Genomic DNA, 13,911 nt, shown 5'->3' on the forward strand with positions numbered 1-13,911 from the left:
AATTCTGAATTTTTCCAACCCTGCATTCAAAATTAAAAAAGTTCCTTGGAAATCAAATTTGGTCTCATTTTGATGGTTTTTCAAAATGTGAACGCAGGTCTTAGGCCCCATCTAGATCATCCCAACAATTTACCACATTTTCAATTAAATTCATACCATTTTAAACAATAATTTCCAACATTTTCACAATTTCTCATCCTGTGCCTTAAGATCAAAACGTGTCTTGTGGAATAAGAATTCGTTTATTTTACGAACAAAAAGTTAATCCTATTCAATTTTTCATATACCACTGATATAATGTAAATATTTAATACGATTTCATATTTAGTGGATATTTCCATTTCAATATCTAAATAATTGTTGTTATATTTCCCTTTTCTTTGTATAGCCTTTAAAATCATGCCTTAATCTAACTTTTTCAATTTTTTTCAAGATCAATTGCTTTAAAATCATAACGCTTAGGTGCAAATAGATCAACCATTTCATATTTAAAATAAAAAACGATAATGATTTACTTTCCATGTTTATAGGTAACACATTTTATTTCCTTAATTTTGTATTTCATTTCAATGTCTATGCCTTCTTTTCTAATAGTCCTTTATATTTATTTTCTAGTTTTATTTTTATTGAATGTTTCTCCATTTATTAGTTGATTATTTTACTAAACCAATTTCCAAGTAAAAAAAAAATTATACATTAACATATAATTTATTATCAGTGACTTCCATGATTGCTTTTCTTCCTGAAAATATGACGCACTAAAAAAGTTGTATTGATTAGTAGGTACTTGATCCAATAAAAGCTCAATTTGTATATCAGCAGTTAATCCACTTCAATCAATACTTGATTCATGCTTTGAAACATCAAAACATAACAAAGTATATACTTTTCTAAAGTCAGTGTAACTTGCAATTGTTACACTATCAACATTTTTTTGTATATATCCTAACTGTAAAAATCGTGTATAAGCGTTAGAATAATATTCATTAGTACCATTGAAATCACATTTAAGGTCTTCTTATGAATATTTATATCTTTCTTTGTTTTATTATAACTTGTATAGGTATTAAGTGATTCTCATCCTAACTCAAATAAGCTTCCCTTTCCTAATCCAGCTTTTGATTGTTTCACCTTCTTTGTTAATCCAGTTTCTAATTGAGTGAATATGTTTAAACTGAGATAAAATGTGATAAAATCCATTATAAATTCATTAGTCATACTTTAAAATTTTAAACTCCAGACTTTACAATCACATTAGACAAATCGTTTGCTTTTAATATAATTTGACGTAAAATGCCTCCTAAAATATGATTAATATTTTTTCAAGATCTAAATAATCTTGATCACGGTAAATACATACTAACCACGTGACTCTTTTGCTTTCTTTAATCTTTTAAATAGACCCCTATTAAAAGCGTTTTTTTTGTTGTTGTAATGGTTCCACCACCTGCTACAGCATGTGTAAAAATACTTTCAAACTTGTTTTCTGAATTAAAGGAATCAACAGATTAGGTTTTATCTTTAAAGTAAAACATATTAGTAGCTGTACTTCGAAGTTTTAAGACAGTAGTCTTTCCAAATATATAATCAATACTTTCAATATATTTTCCATTGAAAATATATTCATCATATCTGAACAAATTAAATCCATGATTTACTGAAGCCGCTTCAACATTATTTCACATATTTGTTCCGTTCAATTGTGTTATTTTCATTTTTGCATAAAGGTAAGTATCACTCGAAAGAACCCAAGATTTGCAATCTTTTAAAATGAAATTATAATTTAATTGTTGAGCTACATTCATATTGTTTTCTCTAATATCGGTATATTCTTATTTGGTTGTAAAATCGTCAATACCAGGCTTTTCAAATATTTCCTAATAAGGAGCAACTATTTGATTCACTGTCATATCAATAAGGAAAAGAATTCTTAGATAAACTACAAGAGATAGTGAAACAATGGAGGCGGATCTTTAAATGTCACTGAGGTTGTCAACACAAGCATCACCGAAAATACAGTTTAATTCTCTTCACTAAAACATTGCATCTAATATGCGTTTCCTCTGTTCATTAAGATGTTTGTTGAAATATCTCTGGCTATTTGAAACTATATCTTTTAAAAATTTCAAATTATTTAACTCTCTTTGATTAATATCTATCCAATCTTTTCAATTTTCAATCATACTAATTTTAACTAATCCCAGTCTAAAATATGTCAAAGTGTATCGCAGTGTATTGCTTTTATATTTCTCTGTACGTCTAGAACAATTTTGAATTTGCGATGTTTTTTAAGAGACTATCAGATCCCTACCATACTGATAAAATAATTATTTCATATTGATCAACGTTTATTATAAATAACTTCCATTAAATATTTTCATTAAATTATTTTCAAAAACATAAAAAATGGTCAGTATTCTCTCTATTTAGATCAATTAAACTACTCAGTTCATCAGCTATAGTAATTTTTAGCACTTTGATATATTTTTTTCGATTTATTGGAAGATATTGCCTTTCTATAGGAACCTCAAAAAGTTGTGTTCTAGGTTCTGTTTTGGAGCAAAACTCCCAATTACATCCAAGGTTTTATTCCCAGTCACCATTGAATTATCCACTTATGAGCAGTGAATATGTATTTTATCAGTAATTTATACAACATTAGGAGCTTATGCACTTTCATTTTATTTACTATTTTTTAACTTAATTTTCTAATTCTAAATTAATACGCAAATTACTATCAAAAAGAAATTTACAATTTTATTTCCAAATAATAACAATTTTCATTGTGGCTAGATTCGAAGATATACTGATTGGGCATCAATCAAGGGATGAATCTGAAATAACGTCATAAGAACTAATTTAAAATCTTTTCATTATACAACTCATTAGATAAAAGAACGTTAACCCATTCATCCTTACTTTTTCCCTTTATTCAAACTAATCGTTTTGAATTGATTACTAATTTTATTCCATGAATACCACAGTGTACATTGAGTTAAAGCTATTTCATATCTCGAATTTTGATCTAACGTGATCGGATTATTTGTTTAGTACTATTCAATTTCACTTCTGCTACCACTAATAATAATCAAAACCATTTATTACAAAAGTATTTTTCTTCATAAAATTCAAATTCTGAGATGATTGTTATAAAGATGCATTTCCAGCAGCTCTGCTACCTAGCAAACTATTATATAGATACATTTGTAGCAGCTCTACTAACTAACAAACTATATAATTTTTCAAGGATGTCATTTACATTCATGTAAAATGCTGTTCTTAGCTGATGTTGTTTATTTTTATAACAGCTTTAAAGTCTTTAATAGATTTCAACAATTTTTTAAATTTTAATGAAAAAGGGTAATTTATTCTAATTCACTTGATTTTACACCTTTCATCTTTCCTCCATATGATTAATTAAGTGTTCCAGATTCATCGAAAGCCTCTTTAAAATTTTGATAATTTTCTAAATAAATACTAGGCATTTCAAATTAGATTCTTTCAGCATCATAGTCTTTATTGATTTATCTTTAAAAATTCTTCATCGATCCCAGAACAGAAAAAAATTTATTCATCTTCATATATCGATATTAGGAATGAAATTTGATTTATTTGTGGGTGAAAGAGCTTGAGTTGAGCGAGTTTATATGATTGCTTGAAACCTTGCTGGACTACTTGAGCATTGATCCAGTCGGTGTAATCTTCTTCTTAGATTAGCATAATTTTCATAAAATTTATAATTAATAATATTCATATTTTTATCTTTTGCTTCAACGATTGAAGCACTGTAACCGGTTTAAACAGAGTCTGGAGAATTAACCATAGTCAGAGTAGTGTGGAGACATCAAACTCTGCCAGTTAATAAATATATAAAAGAAGATAAATAAACATATAAGAAGTGCTAGAAATAACCCGTGCCTAATAGTCTCGTTATAAAAAGAAAATCAAGAAAATCAAAAGAGCTTTACAACTTGTAATGTAAGTACAATCTTGTATAGTTTTCGTACTAAAATAAGAATTTAAGATAATAAAATAAACTAACTATTAACTAAAATGTGAGCAAACAAAGTGTTCCAAGGTATTTAAACTGTGTCAGCGAGACTCAAGTCACGCTGTGGAAACTAGTAAACTAACATTATGAGATTGAGAAGGAACAAATTATTCTACTCACATCTAATCAAAGCTACCCACACTCGCCAAGCTCCCAACACCAACTACCCTTTTCCAAAATCCTTCTCGTCCTTCTATACAACCCTTGTTTACAATTCGCACTTGTTATTTAGCAAGAATCAATTCGTATAAACAAAAACATTTCCATGGCTCTACCAAAAAGAGATCTAATCCCTGGTAAACAACCCATAAATCTAATAACAAGATTCTTACAGTTCCACTCCTTCCTATTAATATTAAGTCCAAAGAGATAAAGGAGAAAAAAAACAATAATTGATAATCAGAAATGTTTTTTATTATTTTTTTTTCATTTTAGATATCCTTCAAAAACCAAGGTAAAAAAAATTTAAATATTACTGCTATTTCACTTAACCTGTCGTATAAGTCACAACAAGTTATTTAATCGCAAGATAATAAATGTTTAAATAAATATCACTAATATAACGAAAAGAGAAATCATCAATGCAACAGCACAAACACATTAAAAAAGAAGGAAAAAAAAGAAAGGAGATAGAAGGAGTAAGGGAAAACTGCTTTCCTAAATTAATGATTAATACAGACCAGCACTTGAATAAGGCCTTAACACTACTCATCCATACAACCACATAGGTCAAACAGCATAGCCATACACAATCAACCATAAAGAATAATCAATGGACAGGCAGTCATGTCATCAATAAGTATAAGTCGTCATTTACCAAACAATAGAAACAATAAAGACAAATAATTCAGAGGCAACAACCCAAAACAAGGGCTCATCAGGAGAATACACTTGGCTATAGGGTTTCGGCACTTTAAATTCTCTACCCAGTCAAGTTTTGTGCCTACCACAGAATATCCATGGCATCCACGTGTCAGGTATCAACCCAAGAATACATGCCTATAAAAAAAAAAAAAAAAAAATGTAGAACAACCTAGTAACACCAAAACAAACTTATCCTGTTAATATATTCCTCTTTTTAGCAACAATAGGTAAACTAAATGTGATAAATTTTACCAAATCACGAATATTAACACTTTGCAAAAAACCTAAATGAACAAAACAATTATAGAATTCATCTTTACCATGTGGCTATTTTTAAAAAAAATCCGCTCTATTAGAAACACAATTCAAAATAAATGGCGCTGCATCATCTTTTCGCGAACCTCCGAAATTAGCCAAAAATTTCCTTAAGTATTTCCTCATAATTCTTTTGGTATTTCTTTGAAAGGTCGTTATAATGAAAACTAAATTTTTTTAATAGCCAAGTTAATTTATTTGCAAAGAAACCTCTTAATATCAATTTTTGGCTTAAGATTCTACATCTATTTTAAAAATCAATATAATTACTACACATCCTTGCATAACGAAGTAACTGTGAAAAAAATTCCGAATATGTGATATTTGAGTGTATATTACTTTCAGGGAATGGGAAACTAATCACTTCAAAATCAAAATCATCCGTTTTGCTATACATTTTAAAAACTTAGTTTATTATTATCAGAAATATTAATATTTAAATCTAAGAAATGATCTTCATGACCAGCGCCATGACTAGGTTCAAGAGTATGCTCTGATGGATATATATTTTTAGAAATATCAATGAAATCCTTACAATTTAAGACCAAAATATCATCTAAATATCTTTTATTATTTGACAAAACATGTTTTAAATTATTTGGATTATTCTTATCCATCATATATTTATATTCTAGTTGACTTGAAGACAAGTGAGCTATAAATGGGCTGGCATTCCCCCCCACATGGAAATTCTCACGATTTGCTTGTAAAAATCACCACCAAATCTTATATAAGTATTGTATAAAAAAAATTCTAATATACATTGTATACATTAGTATACGTTGTCGCAAAAGCGAAAGACTTAATTCTTTTAGCTGAAACCATTGTTAAAGAATCTATCACCTGCAGTGAATTATTAACACTCCAATATGGATTAAAATTTGAAATTTTTTTAATACCAGAACAATAGGTTTTAAGTTTATTTATAATTTCCTTTAAAATTAAAGAGAGGTCAGTAGCAGCAATACGGGTTGGACATTTAGCTGCTCCAACAATAAACACTGGGTTAGGAGGATTTCATATGAAATTTTACAGTCCAATATACGAAAGGGAACTTTTTATCATTTTCATTTAGTTTAATATTAAAAATTTTTAAAAGTATTTCTTCAGTCTTTTCAATTAAATTCGAATCCTCTAAATTTACCTTTTCGTAAACACTAGTTGTGCATAACTACCTTTTTAAGATATAACAATACAGCTTCTGACAAATTATGGCAAAATTATTATTAGCTTTATCTACTGGCACAATTACAAATTCATTCTTTAGATTAGCAATTGCTTGTTTAATCCTAGCATTATAAAATAATGATTTAGTGTTACTATTTTTTAAGTTAGAATATGTTTTATTTTCTATTCTACTAATAATTAAATTCTTCCAACTTTGAAAACTCTCTTTATTTTTATTCTCTTTCTTACACCACTAATCAATAAATAAATCAAAATCCTTTTCCAAGCCATCAAGAACACTCGATGGTTTCAGATGATCAGAAAGACAGAAATTAGCCCCTTTATTCATTATAATTTGAAGATCATCATGCTTTATTATTGATAAGTCCCTTGTTATAACATGTTTGTAAGTGGGATTTACAAATGGGCCAAGTTGCTTACATGTAAAATAAATGACATAACATCCAAACATAATACAATTTGAGACGTTAAGGTATCATAGCCGTTGAACAGTTTAAAAAAGATATATATGAAGGGTCTCTTGTGTAATTTTATCAACTCTTCGGGCTTCAATTTCATCATTATAAGTTAATTAAACTAAGAACAAATGATTACATTTCGCTTTTGACAGCCATATGTGCCTTTATAGCATTTTTAAGGGATTTTGAATCTTACTTACCAAAATAAACAATTCATAATTGATAGCCTGAAAGAGTCTTCAGCTAACAACCGTCATTAACTGAAGTGGAAGCGATTTTGTATTTTTCATTACGCAAATAAAGGGCCTAAACTGCTAACAAATTTATTCAATTGTCGTGATCAGTTTAAGGGCAAATTTAATCCTCTTTCAGCAAGCAATTTATACCAAATTTGTTTTAATCTTTAGTTTAGAAGACCTGCAAATCTAAATAAGGCGATAATAACCAAAGTCATGATTGAAATGCCAGCGGCAACAATTTTCTTTTCTCTAGTCTTATAAGAAATAGCTCAATTCATATAATTCTGATATTGGAATACTAAAAGAACCAATCCCTTCCTTCCATTTAAACTTTGGATCTTCTGAATTTTCAAAATATATAAAAGTCTTTACTAAATCTGAACGGTGTCCTAAAATCTCCAAAATACCACTATGGAAGTCCATTGTTAAATTAGCGAGATTGGCAGATATATTATATCTATATGTATATAAATAAGTTGGTTGTCGACTGACGTCATGTTTGTCCACCGACGTTATTATAAGAATTGAGCATTATGACGTCATATATATGATTTTGTATGTTTGTATATGACGTCAAAGACTTTGTATATGACGTCATTATAAGTATATAAGAAGGCTTTTCAAAGAGAAATTTTTAGTGTAGATCTTAAAATGACAGAAGAAACAGCCGAAGAAGCTGCTCAAATAGTTAATTCAAAGAGAAATTTTATTATAAATCCTACAATGGCAGAAGAAACAGCCGAGGTAGCTTCTCAAAGAGTCAACACCAAAAGGCTTGCGGCTAAAGAACGCAAAGGCGCACAGTTAGATGAAAATCCTCCTGGACAGCGACAGTCAAAACGTATCAAAACTGAAAATGATAGCGATGATGATTGGGCTTGGGATTTTGACTTGGATAAGGTCATCAATGCCTACCAGATTTTAGTTTAAAAACAAAGGTTCGGCGATATGTGTTTCATAGTGACGAAAGACAAGCCAAGTTAAAACAAACCAATCAACTTGAAAGTGATACCGATGATAAAAAAACGACGTAGAAAGGACTATCGTTTCCCAGTTGCAACATCTTTTCCACAAAAATAATAATTTAATGCTTCTCTTCAAAACAGCCATCGAATTGATGCCTACTGATACGCAACTATATACGAAGTGGCAATTGTTATGGTTGGTGATCAGTTCTTACCTCGAGATAATATTCCTTATAGGCGAAACAATCAGTTGACAAGAATTGCTTAAACTCATCGATACTACGATGCCCTACAATATCCTATCATTTTTTGGGATGGAGCCGGTGGCTATCACTTTAATATTAAATTTATAAATCCAGCCACTAACAAAGAAATGGATAAGAAATGCAGCGCAATGTTATATTATGCCTACAGATTAATGATTCGTCATTTATTACATTTACATGTAATCCATCTTGGGATTAGATAAAACAGCTTTTACATCCTAGACAATCGCCGGCTCATAGACATGACATTACGGCCCGTGTCTTTTGGCAATAGTTGCTCTCCTTCATCTCCTACAAAGTTATGGGAGAAATACAAATTGCAAATGGCCGAGGATATTCTCCACCGGATACGGCTAGAAAGGTCAGATATGACCTTGGACTTTACAACAGAAATTTATAACTGCACTTTACTTATGATTGAAGATTTGTGCTTATCTATTGCAAACAAACTTCTCAAGCATTTGACCTAATCGTACTGCTTCTATTTCTACATGTGTACAATGGGATCGTGAACAAAGTTACAACACAATTGATCTATTATCGTATGTTACAGACCGGGACACCAGGACACAAGAAATATAAATGACTACCGAGACACTCGAAGAGAAATTACAGACCGGGACACTGGGACACAAATGACAAGCAGGACACGGGGAATATAAATGACGACCGGGACACTCAAAGAGAAATTAAAGACTGAGACACTGGGACACAAATGACAACCTGGACACAGGGAATATAAATGACGACCGGGACACAGGGACACAACTACAACAGGGACGCCAGAAGGGCACATGAGGGATATATATATGACGACGGGGACGCAAGGAATATTCGATTAGCAATTACCATCAACAAAGCCGAAGGGCGATCATTAGAAAAATGCGGTATAGTTCTGAATACGGATTGTTTTCCCATGGACAATTATATGTTGCATGTTCAAGAGTCGGTAAACCTGACAATCTATTTATATGCACAGACAATGGGACAATAAAGAATATTGTATATTCTTAAGTTTTACGTAGTTCAAAACATATATATATACATATCTATCTATATTCACAGGTGGACATAGGGAAACAACTACAATTGCGCGTAACTGTTATGAGTTACGTGTAAGTTGTTATTAATAATAACAACTTACAGGCGCGGGGGGCTTGGGGGGTGTGAAGCGGCCCCACCAACTAGGTGTTGGCGTGGTGCGAAGTGCCACACCAACACCTAGTAAATTATAACTAAAGAATTCCCCATTTATTCTAAAGTATTCAGAGGTAACTGAGAATTCCTCTGGAATATTTACAATTAAGGAGTTATTTATGTTTAATCCTTATGAAAATGTTTTATTATATTGATTCCCTTTCAAGCATCTAATAGAAATAGGATTGTTTGCTCCACCTCCTGCAAAACAAAATTGACTATCAGACAGAGAACGAATAAAAAGCGAATCTAAAGTTTTTAAATTTCGCTTACAAACTAAATTTCCCAAGTCTGTCTTATGAAAAAATACAGAAAATGCACAGGAGTTAGATGACGGAAATTTATGTGTGACCAAGCGTCTTTTACAAACAATTTTTGACTTTACATAAAAACAGGATGACATGAAACCTTCCTCTAATATTATATAACTTGATTCATCTCCTCCTATCCCAATATAGGGGAATTCTTTATAGCGACAGGAGCCTCAAAGGTCTTATAAAGTTGAAAGGAATCTTGAATTTTGGAAATAGGAAAGTTGCAAAGAAACAAAACATTAATCAAATCAAATTCTAAGCTACATTCCGCATGCTTTAAAGTTTCAGTGATCAAACCGCCTCTAAAATCGTCAATAGTCAACTCAAACCCTTTAGGTAGGCTTTGCTGAACAAACTTCAAGTATGATATAAGCCTAACTAGGGATATAACGCTAACGGGGAAATTACCATTTAACACTTGAATCAGACATTTGGACAATTGTACCAAGTGAAAGCGAAAACTTTGTAATTGATTTAAAATACTAGAAGTTAATTTCTCAACTGCCATATGTATTTGGGCAAAGTTTACAACTAAAGAAGAAGTTATTTTCAAGGCATTGTCAGACTATTCAGATTCGAAGTATTTAAACGATTGGCTTACTTGATCTAAAGTTTTGTTACGCAATTTATTAAGAGAATTTTCTAATTCTGAGATTACCGACGCTGATACAGAAATGAATTTCGTAACCTTTTCTTGGTCATAACTTAATTCTTCTAATTTGTCAGATAATTTCTCCACAGTGCTTGTAGAACTTAAACCAAATAGAAGTTCAGTGATCTGCCCAACTATAGGTAAAATGGCCCTTTTCTTACTAGGATTAATAATATTAAACTAATGTTAGAAATAAGGTCAAGTTCAGAAATCACTATTTTTTCTTAATTTCCAAGAGTTCCTGGAACTGATCAATAATTAGATTGCATTATTCAATAAATTATAGTGAACATTTGTCCTAGCTACTATTATACCCTTAAGAGCTTCTACATCTTGATCAAGGATAACATTTTCAAAATTTAATCCATTTTCCCTAAGAATATTCAGTATATCTCCCACCTGAACTTTAAGCAGCAAAGCCGTGTTTTAAGCTTTTCAACGCTAAGAAAGAAATGAGCTTGTTGTTTCCACTTGATCCAGTTCCAAGTTTGCTCAGATATTGGAAGCCTATGCCTCTTCGAACAAAAGATTGTTGACCATCTAATGACAAGGTGGATTCCTTAGCCAATATTCCAAAATTAAGAAACACAATAATTGTAAGTATAAATTTCATCGTAAAGCAACTCATCTGAAAATAATCACGTTTAAATGCTAAAGACCTTCAGCTTACAAAATAAAGAGTAACACTAATTTAATAACGTCATAGATAGAATAACCTAGGTACTTTACTCTTAGAAGGTAATTGAATAATTACGTTACTAGTATAGCAGGATTGGCTGCATCATAAAATATAAAGCCAACGATGCTTATTCTGAAATTTTTGGACTGAGAAATTCAACCAACTAATGATTTTAGGGTCCCAAATTTTTGACCTTTAAACATGATGAATTTATACTTTCCCTTTCAACCACAAGAAGGAAACAAGTACTTTCTGTTTTTAACTACTTTAATTTTCTTAAGGAATAAAAGGGATTTTCTTCGCGTTTTGCTTTACTTTGATCCACCTTTATTTTAACCTTTGAAGATGACAACATAATTTCACTTTCTTTAGCCGAAGGAATAGTTTTAGAACATTCACCTTCAGAGGATATTCTGGACTCTTCTGTTATTCATGATACTTCAGCACTAGGAGTACTTGAAAAGACATTAGTGCCTTCTGTTTCGATAATATTTTCAGACTCAATTAAATTATTTTGTGTTTCATCAATTAACGTTCTATTGTGCATATCGACGCTTTGAGATAAACGAAACGAGTCTTCTTCGGTAAGAGAAGGGGCTTTTTGGGATTTTGCAGTATCTGAACTAGAAAGGGGTAAGTTATCATTTAATATAACATGAGTGCTTGGTTTGCAAGACCTAGGGTTATATAGTCAATTTTCTGTTTCCTCTAGGGAGCAAACATCACAATTAGGGTTCATTTCATCATTTTTTTCTGTATACCGGTTCATCTCTTTCTCGTAAATTTTGGAAAATTGAGGATTATGTTTCCAAGAAAATTTCATGGTTGACTCTTTTAAGGAACCTAGCATTTGAGGTTATTTCTATTAATTTAACTTGATTTAAAGAAGCCAAATAGAAAACATTTTTATGCACTTCGGATAATACCACATACGGTCCACGCAAGAATAATTAGTGCATTTTCTACCAATTGAAGTTGTCTCACGGTAATATACAATATCTCCAGAGGCAATTAATGTCTCTTTTGAATCTTTATTATACTGAATCACCTGTTTGGACCTTTGAATTTTAATCTCAATTAAGCAAGTTTGGTGAATTTCACAGATGTTTTGTATTAATCGTGTAACGTATGATTCATATCCATCAAAGTAATTTAAGTTTGTTGGTTTATTGAATTGTAAATCTGCTAAAGATTTTCCACTGAATCCATGCACAATTGTAAAGCTAGAAAATTTCTGAACAGTATTGAGAGAAGAGGTCATACTTAACATTATAAGGGGAATCTTTTCAACTTAATCCACCTGACTTAATTTACCACAAGAATGAGACAGAATTTTCTTCAATATTTTAACTTCATTCTCGCTAGCTAAATTGCACTTTGGATTATAGGAGCTACTTTAGATTTGCTTACAATTAATTTTTGAAAATATTATCTTTATCTCTATATTGTCAAAATTTGAACCATGATTGCTTAAAACAGCCTCAGGCAGACTATAATAAGCAATAATATTTCCCCAGAGAAATTTTATAGTGTTTTCTGTATACATAGCGGGTTTACACTTTAATACTACTAAAGATCTACTCCAACTAGAACATATCGATTCCCAGAGCTTGTAATCGGAAAGGGACCAGCACCCTCTAGTGCCCAGACCAAAAATGGCATTTCAGGAACAATATTCTTCCCAAGTAGTAGTTTGATTTTTCTCGTAGTAGCTCGGTTACAAAGATCGCAATTATTAAAAAATTCTTTGATGGTAGAGGCCATATTTTCAAAAATGCAAGATTTTCTGACATTTCCCAAAGTCCGCTCAAAACTTGCATGAGTACCTAAAGCTAAATGCTCATGAAAAAGCTTTAATATAACCGGAATCATTCTCTTAGGTAAAACTACTTGAATGTTTAATTCTGTGCGTACATTTTGATTCAACCAAAAAGAACCACTCAAAATATATTCTATTCTATATAAAACTCCAATTATTACGACAAGTTCATTAGCAATGGGAATAAACCATGTGCCTATATTCTTCAATAAGATACTCCTCTCTTCTTGAGGGAGATCAATAAAGTGGAGAACATTTTATCTCTCACTAAAAGAGCGCAAAAAATGTCATTTTATGACCATTTTAATGAAATTTCCCCATTGCATCTAGGGATGGTGTTGAACACTCCCTTGGGGAAAAGGCATAATGTCTACTTTTGAAACCTGTTGTGTTTTTTTTAGTAATTTGAGGGGTAGAATTTGCTAGAAAATTTCTTTTTTGGTCTCCCTAAATTTGATTTTGGATTTCCTCTTTTTATTCCATGATTGCAGATACTGTCTTTCCTTCAAAAATGGGCATTAGATCGCGGTAGAAAATAATTGGAAAGCACAAAAGAATTTTTGGGTTAACAGAGTTTTCGTAAGAACAAGATATTTCTTATTGTTAAAAGGAACTGACTAAGTTTGAAAGTCTATTACCCGTTGCTTTGATATCTTTGGAAAGCCTTAATCCATTGCTTCACTTTACAATATTTTTTTTTATTCGTAGGCACATCACCTTTGAAATGAAGTAACTATTTTATCCTATAAGATAAAAACTTCCTTTCTGTATTTTCTAGTTTTTACTTGTTCTGCCCAACATGATTAATCAATTTGACAAACAGTCTTTTCAATACGGATCAACTGATGCTGATTTAAATTTTTTTAAGAAAATGCCTTAGGTTTGATTCCATTTACGTATTATT

The sequence above is a fragment of the Artemia franciscana genome, chromosome 2, assembly GCF_032884065.1.
Source record: "Artemia franciscana chromosome 2, ASM3288406v1, whole genome shotgun sequence".
Taxonomy (NCBI): Eukaryota; Metazoa; Arthropoda; class Branchiopoda; order Anostraca; family Artemiidae; genus Artemia; species Artemia franciscana.